At 37.3% G+C, this 7,740-nt stretch overlaps 1 pseudogene; it reads right to left on the bottom strand.

The window, feature by feature from the left end:
• Positions 1–5,640: 5,640 nt before the first annotated feature.
• On the bottom strand, positions 5,641–6,513 carry LOC101976793 (transmembrane protein 60-like; annotated as a pseudogene).
• Between the last annotated feature and the right edge of the window lie 1,227 nt (positions 6,514–7,740).

Raw genomic sequence — 7,740 nt, forward strand, 5'->3', positions numbered from 1 at the left:
GACAATGAAAAACAATAATCCAATTGATAAATGAACAAGTTATTTGAATAGTACTTCTCAAAAAAAAAAAAAAAGATTATCCTTAAGCCTTAAGTTTAAGACTTGGGAACTTGGGAACTGTTATCCCTTTATTCTCTTCTATTTCTGTATTTTGAAGGAAGAATGCCTGTTCTGTGCCTGTCCCACAATTGTATTTTAGAAATATGCAACATTACTGATTTCCCAGATTTACAGCTGGAAAGCAGTTTTCTTTAGAATAAACCATAACTTGTATTATATTATCTTTTATTTAGATAATATTTACACAAGTCCTGGTACTTAAACTGTAAATTTGATGCTAGAAAGAATGAAACTTTTTTTCTTATTTTATTGAGATGGAATTAATGTGCTTTGAATGTGAGAAAAAGGGACATGAATTTTGAGAGACTAGGGCAGAATGCTATGGTATTAATGCCTATCAAAATTGGTTAAATTGTAATTCCAAAATGTTGTAGTAATAGGGAAAGGAGCTTAGGGATGTGCTTAAGTCAGAAGAGAATGTCCTTTGTGAGTGAGATTAATGCCTTCTAAGAGTCTTTAGAGATATAAACCACTTCTTTCCCCATAATAAAATGAAGTAGGAAGGTAACATCTGTCAACTATCATATAAACCTTCACCAGACACCAAATCTGCTGATAAATTGATCTTAGACTTATTAGCCTATATAACTGTGAGAATTATGTGTCCACTTTTTAAAAATATCTTTTATTATTTAGTTGTAGATGAACAATGCCTTTATTTATCTTATGAGGTGCTAAGGCTCAAACCCAGTGCCTCACACATGCTAGGCAAGTGCTTCACCACTGAGCTGCTGAGGGCCATTACCAAGTAGGAATGACGCATCGAAATTTCCTTGCCAAGCGTACCCCATGCTGCTTAGAGGACATTCGATGGGACATTGCATGCATGCTTTAATAAGGTGACCTTGCTCAAGGACCAAGGCGGATCCGGGTTTAGAGCTGATCAGGTTTGAGGAAGTAACTGGCTCCTTGAGTTTAAGACGTTGCCAGTTTAAGATAATGGGTTTTAGGGAAGTTGGAGATTGAATATTATTGCTGGGATTAGGGTGTTCCTGCTGCTTGTTCCCGCTGAGTTCTCGAGATTAAATTGGGATTTGGAGATAGCCTCTTGGAGTAGGCGAATTGTGCGGGAGACAGCAGAACACGTTTGCCCCTGGACCTGTGTGGAGGCGGTGTGAGAGCGGGAATAAAGAATTGCTGTTTGAACCTACAAAGGTGTGTGGTGGCTCGTGATTCTGGTGCCAAGCCGAGACCTTGGCATGAGCCGTCCCAGCCCCTATGTGTCCACTTTTTATAAACTACCCACATTATGATATTTTGTTGTAGAAAACTAAATGGACCAAGACATATGTGTACCCCAGGAAAGGTGGATGCCATTAATATCTTATGTATAATGATTGTATGTGATGGCAATGTTCCTGAGATATAACAAGACTACCCTGCAAGTGGTGTATGATTTCACTGTAGAGGTGAAGACAAACTGGCTGAAAGGTTTAAAACTTGGAAATGAATAGGATATATTAGCCAAATTTATAACAGCAAAATATTTATTAACTTTGAATAGAATCATTAATTTTAATAATATTGGTATTAAGTATGAGGATATTAATATTTGAGACTACAGCATTCAGTTTTAGTAATCTATTATTATAAGCCTTTTCCCCCTAAGGTTTAACAACAGGTAAATAGGGGCTACACAATTTCATGTCAGTTTTCTCTATGCTTGCACATTGCCCTCATGTTACAAAGGCAGAGGTCTGGGGTGCAGGTGAAGCACACAAATTCAGGAGATAATTGTACTTGCATTATTTTTGCATCGCAATTTTCCTGGGTATTTCCTTTGCAACTCAATATATTTTCCCTTTGTTCCCAAATTCCTCTTTCAACATCATGGTAGATGATATCATGGTACTTCTGAGTGTAAAAGGAAGCACTCACATGTTGAAACAGAGAGTCAGAGAGAGATCCAGGCATCAGGCCTTCTTTCATAACTCACACTCATGAGAATTAACTCAGGGTTCCAAGAGAAGTACTTTAATCTCTTCCAAGTACAGCACTCTCAATAATCTAACCAACTTCCACTAAGCCCTACCACCTGTCAACATTGCTGCACTTAGTACCAAGCTTTTAAAACATGAATCTTTGGGAGATACACATAAAACATATAAAAATAATAGCAAATTTTATAGCTGTGGTAAAATAGACAAGGACCTAGTTAACAGTAATTTATAACTATATCCTCTATTTACATTTGATTATTCTCCTAAATATTTTGAGATATGCTGCTTAAATTTTATGATATATCCAGACATATCTCTACTTTGGTACCTACAATTTGTTAACTATGTGTACCTTTGTTAATTGGTGTATTTTAGTCAATGCTTCAGTTAATTTAGAATCTATGCTCTACAGGAATAAAATTCAACCAATTTGTCTTTCTGATATATAATTATATTAGTAAATTGAGATTTCCAATTAAATTAAAATATGAAATGTTTTCACTAAAGTATAATGAGTATTATGTTAGTAGAATCACCAGTATTTATCCCATTGCATCATTTTCTGCCCTTTTATTGCAGGGAGTGGTGATTCTAGTTACCAAAAGCCATGGGTTTAGCTTTTACCTCTAAAAATTCTTAGTGCTGTCCTTTTAGGTTGTTACACACAAAACAAGTTCAGGAAAAGGCCTGGTGGCCTGACTCATAGGTTACTCTGCTTATTCCAATGCTTCCAAGACTGACTGCCTTGAGGAATTGAGGTTTAGCAGCCTCTTGCTGGGGGCACAATTGTCCCCCTTATCCAACCTCTGGTTAATGAACTCCTATAAAAAGTGGAAGCAATATCTAAGGAGAAAGGAATTCAGCCTGATGCATGGCTGCTTTTGGTCATTCACACTAAGATAAGTAAACAAAGGGATAACCTCAAGATGGAATTTGTAATAAAAGGGAAGTTGAACAAAAAAGTTTGGAAAAATTGCTGTCTGGCCATGAAAGAGGGAAAAGGTCTTTAAGAATTCAACCAAGCAACTACTTCCTAAAGAGATTAGCATGAATGGAAAAGAATCATTGTATTCGTTGTAACCATGAAAGAAAGGTCTCAAAGACACTTCAGAGATCTTCAAGGATGCCCTTTCCATCAGGAGATCAGAATATGGACTTGGGTTGTGGCTCCCTGGGTGGCAGAACACTTGCCTTGCATGAGTGAGGCCCTGGGTTTGATCATCAGCACCACATAAAAATAAATAACTAAAAATGAAGATGAGAGAGAGAGAGAGAGAGAGAGAGAGAGAGAGAGAGAGAGAGATCAGAATATCATGGCCTGGAGGGAATAAAGGGATCAATGCCTGCTTCACATCTCAGCACAGTATGTCTCAGCTGTTCCACCCATATATCAAATGGAGCCATGTAAACTTGGGCCACAGTTGAAGAGGTTTTAAATTGCAAGCTGTGGTTGCATCCACATGGTGTTAATTCTCCAATAATGCTGAATGCAAGTACTAGGGAGCATGGCTTCCTCTCTCTAGATTTCAGAGGACATATTGGAAGTTCTGGGGTCACAAGCACAAACTGTCTTAGGGACCCTTCCATCACAGACATTCTCCTTAGTGATTGTGGATCTAATTGCCCAAATTCCCAGTGTTTCCTCAGTGTTTCCCAGAAGTTGCATATGGAATTAAGGTAGAATAGAACAGAATAAATAAGGATAAGTATAAAGTAATTTTAAAATCTAAAAATTTTATGAACACTTTCATTTTCATTCCTCAGACCTGCGTTCCTCTGGGCCTGAACTTGAAAATGATTCAATAAATTAGAGTACTGTAAGTCCACTTAATTTTTTACCTATATACCTTGTTAACTTATAGAATGCTTTTAGACTGATTAAGAAAAAAAATAGAGGGAAAAAGAGAATATTCAAAATATAAGCAAGAGAAAAATGTTAAAATGATATGAATATAGCCCCAACACTATTAACTATGTAATATCAGCCTAAAGATTCTGAGAAAAACCAGACCACTCTTTCCTGCTCTGTGTGTGCTTCGTCATCGAAAGAATTGAGCTCATTAAGCTGACACCACCTCACATACCTCTACTTTACCATTTACAAAGTTTTTTTAAAAGAAGCCTGAGGTCCCAAAGTACATCTTACACTTCAGTGCCTGCACTTCCTCTCCCTTTGTGTGTGTATTTGGTCTATTGCTTTCTTCCCTAAATAAACATACTAGCTTTCCTAAATAAATCTCTACTTGTGCCTCTTTTGACATATCCTGAAATTCCTTTCTGCAGTGTAAGTTACAGAACTGTCAGAGCTGAGTTTGAAAGAGACCACCATAGGAATAAATTGCAATGCACTCTTGGGCTTTATCTCATGTCCTGACAACCATTACAAGTTAAACATAAACTGAGCATGGTGGTGCCTGTAATCCCAGTGATCAAGAAGCTGAGACAGGAACATCACAAGTATGAGACCAACCTCAGCAATTTAGTAAGGACTAGTCTCAAAAATTTAAAAACAATAATAAAAAGGATTAGAAATGTAGATCCATGTTAAAAATGCCCCAGGATTTTTGAAACCCCCAGTAGCAAAAAAAAAAATAGTGTAAGCTCTATTTCCCTGCTCTTCTACCTTAATCAATAGGCCATTGGGTATTTTTAAAAATGTTATATGCCTTAAACATGCCCCTCAAACAACCTTATCAGTTTCAGAGACCAGGTGTATCATAAGGACCAGATTACTCATACTATGATTTTCTGAGGACAAACAACATAAAGGATGAAAACCATTGAGGAATCATCAAAGTGGTGATTTTCCATGATTTGTTTTCTCTTCGATTTTCCACCTGGGTGTTCTCTAAACAACTACAGCAACTCCTTCTTATCACAAGGCAGAGATATTTATTCAAAATATGGTGTTTATATGGAAAAAACTAGGCTCCAAGATGACCTATTAACCTTGCCCTCCTCAGAGTTAAAATGCCCTCAAGGAAAAGATAAACACATTTTGACATGTATTTAAAGACAATTAGCATTCCTCACCCTTTGCTCCCCTTTGCAAACAGTGCTTTCAAATGAATAAAATTAACTTTCTTTGTTCCTGGAGCCAGCCTGTTACTCTGGTCAATGTTCCCTTAGCCAAGTCCCTAATAAATGCCTTTCATATATGTTTGTTCCATTGGTTTGTTTTGCTTTCTAAAATTACCAAGTCAAAATTCTTGACATGTCTGGTATCAAGTTGAGAGTTTTTTCTCTTCCTGGAGGCATGCTTGGACTTCTTCAAGTGTCAGAGTTAAAGATTATTCTGGTCTTTTTAAGATTTAATGCCTCCTGGTTTTGTTTTTAATTGTGTGGAACCAGTTGTCCCTTTCTTCTTGCCCATTTATCTCTTATAAAACAAATATCTTTCCTGTGCCTTTCCCACCATTGCATTTTATTTTTTTTTTTGAGGTCAAAAACAAACTTTATTTACATAGGGATAATAAGGATATCAACAACTCAAATATTGAATAATTCAGTTTTGGGTGAACTAGAAGTCCATGATTCATCAATCCTGTTTTATAGAAGCAGTACAAAATTACATTTGGTATTTTCCCTCAGTTCTCTGGTATTGAAGCTTGCAAAGATTCAGAACACTTTAAAGGTTGTTGGAACAGCAATAGAAATGAGATGATGTACTTAGAAGTCAGTCTCTCACAAAAAAGACATTATATCCAAGTTCTGTTAAAGCCCCAGCCAGTAAGGCCCATAAGGGAATAAAGACATAAGACAGATTCATGGTAGTAAACTGTTCCAGTTTAGCACAGAGTGCCAGGCAGAAGGCTAATTTAAGTAACATCGCAATGAGGTACCAGGCTTTTTTTTTTAATATTGTGTGATCCATGTCGTGGGTCAAAGCCAGACTTACAGCGCCCAGCCATTTTCACAATCAACATGACAAGGAGGATAGTGTCAAATATCCAGACAGGAATAAATATGAGGAACCAGTTCCAAGGTGCCTTCTCATCCAGTTTCAACACCAACATGATCAAGAAGAGTAAGGTGAAGAGCCAGGTAAGTAGTACTCTCTGAGCCAAGGACATTCTCATTTAAACAGTTTAAAGAGGCTGTTGCAGGGTTGAAAAAAGGAAAATATGCCCTACATCAGTGACACAGGACCTCAGCTTGACATTTACATCTTCATTAATCTAATCAGCCATATTTGCTTCCTATTTTCCTTTCTTCTCAATGGACAATTGTGCACTCCAAAATTTGTTTAACATAGTTTCCACTTAATGTGGTTATTTCTAGTATCTGGCAGCGCCGCTGGCCGGAGAGCGGAGACGGCCGCGAAGATCAGTAAATTCGCCAGTTTGGATTCTTGTCCTTTTCCACACTTTCCCCCCCATTAAACTCAGAACCCGTCACATGATAATTCAGAAAGAGGTCCAGTTCCACCTCTCTAAACCGCCGCGGTAGAGGTTTTCTCCCCACCATTGCATTTTAGAAAGATGTAACTTGTTTTAATTTATAGGCTCATAACTAGAGAGGAATTTGCCTTGGGATAAATCGTTAATGGAGTCTCATTCATAGCTGATTCAAATAGGTCTTTGGGCATTTGAGTTGATGCTGGAGTCAGTCAAGACCTTTGGGGAAAATGGAATATAATGAATATGTTTTGCATTGTGATAAGGACATGAATTTGGAAAGATAGGGAGAAAATGCTAAGCTTTGAATATAATTTGTTTCCTGTTGGATAACTGGAGGGACATATAAAGGGTGCCTTTTTTCCCAAAAACTCAGTCCTTGTCTCTGATACCAATCCAATAATGAGAACACAGTTTTGAGAAAAAGGGAAAAGAGGGATTATTGCTTTGGTAGCAAAGGAGGAACACAGGTATTTCTGTCCCAAAGGCTGTGATTCTGCCCATTAGCAGGAACAGGGGGCTTTTAAAGAGATTACATTCTATGTATTACCTGTCTGGAGTTGTAATTCACTTGTTAATTTGGGAGATAATCACTTCTGAGGTCTTCTTGTACCTTCCTCAAATCTAGATTACTTGGTTCCTGTGGTGAGTGTTTACTCAAGGATAGAAAAGTAATTCTGTTTCCCTGAGATTGAGAAGGGAGAGAGATTAGGGAGGGTCATGGGGAGATGTAGAGAAAGAAATGCATTCATTTTAAAAGTAAGTTGTACTGGCAGGGCTATATTCAAAGCATAAAGTGGACCACTGTTACAGCTTGGTCTGAGGGCTTACTCTCACTCTAATAGGACTAAGTTAATTCTCAAATGTGAATTTTTCTTTCATGGGACTAGATCAGTTATTACAAGGGGAAATTGTTATAAAGCAAGGCAGTCTTTCTGGTTTTGTCTCTTTCAAATGCTCTCTTCTGTCTTTCTATTCTTTCCACCATATTATGACAAGAGAAAACCCTCACCAGAAGTTGACACTATGCTTTTTTTTTTTTTTTTTTACTTTCCAGCCTTTAGAACCATGAGAAAAAAAAATCTTTTCAGATAAATTACCCAGTCTTGGATATTCAGCAACCAAATATGTATTCAGAATGCAAGATTTTAGGCTTTAATGAGATTTTGAAATTGCAACATTACTACATTGTTGTAGGGACAAATGAGGCAAGGGACCAAAGATAGCAGGAAACAGTTTTATTTGGCTGCAGCCAGGTTCAGAGGGTATAGCCTTTGCTGTAA

This window comes from Ictidomys tridecemlineatus, chromosome 5 (genome assembly GCF_052094955.1).
Source record: "Ictidomys tridecemlineatus isolate mIctTri1 chromosome 5, mIctTri1.hap1, whole genome shotgun sequence".
In the NCBI taxonomy this organism is placed as follows: Eukaryota; Metazoa; Chordata; class Mammalia; order Rodentia; family Sciuridae; genus Ictidomys; species Ictidomys tridecemlineatus.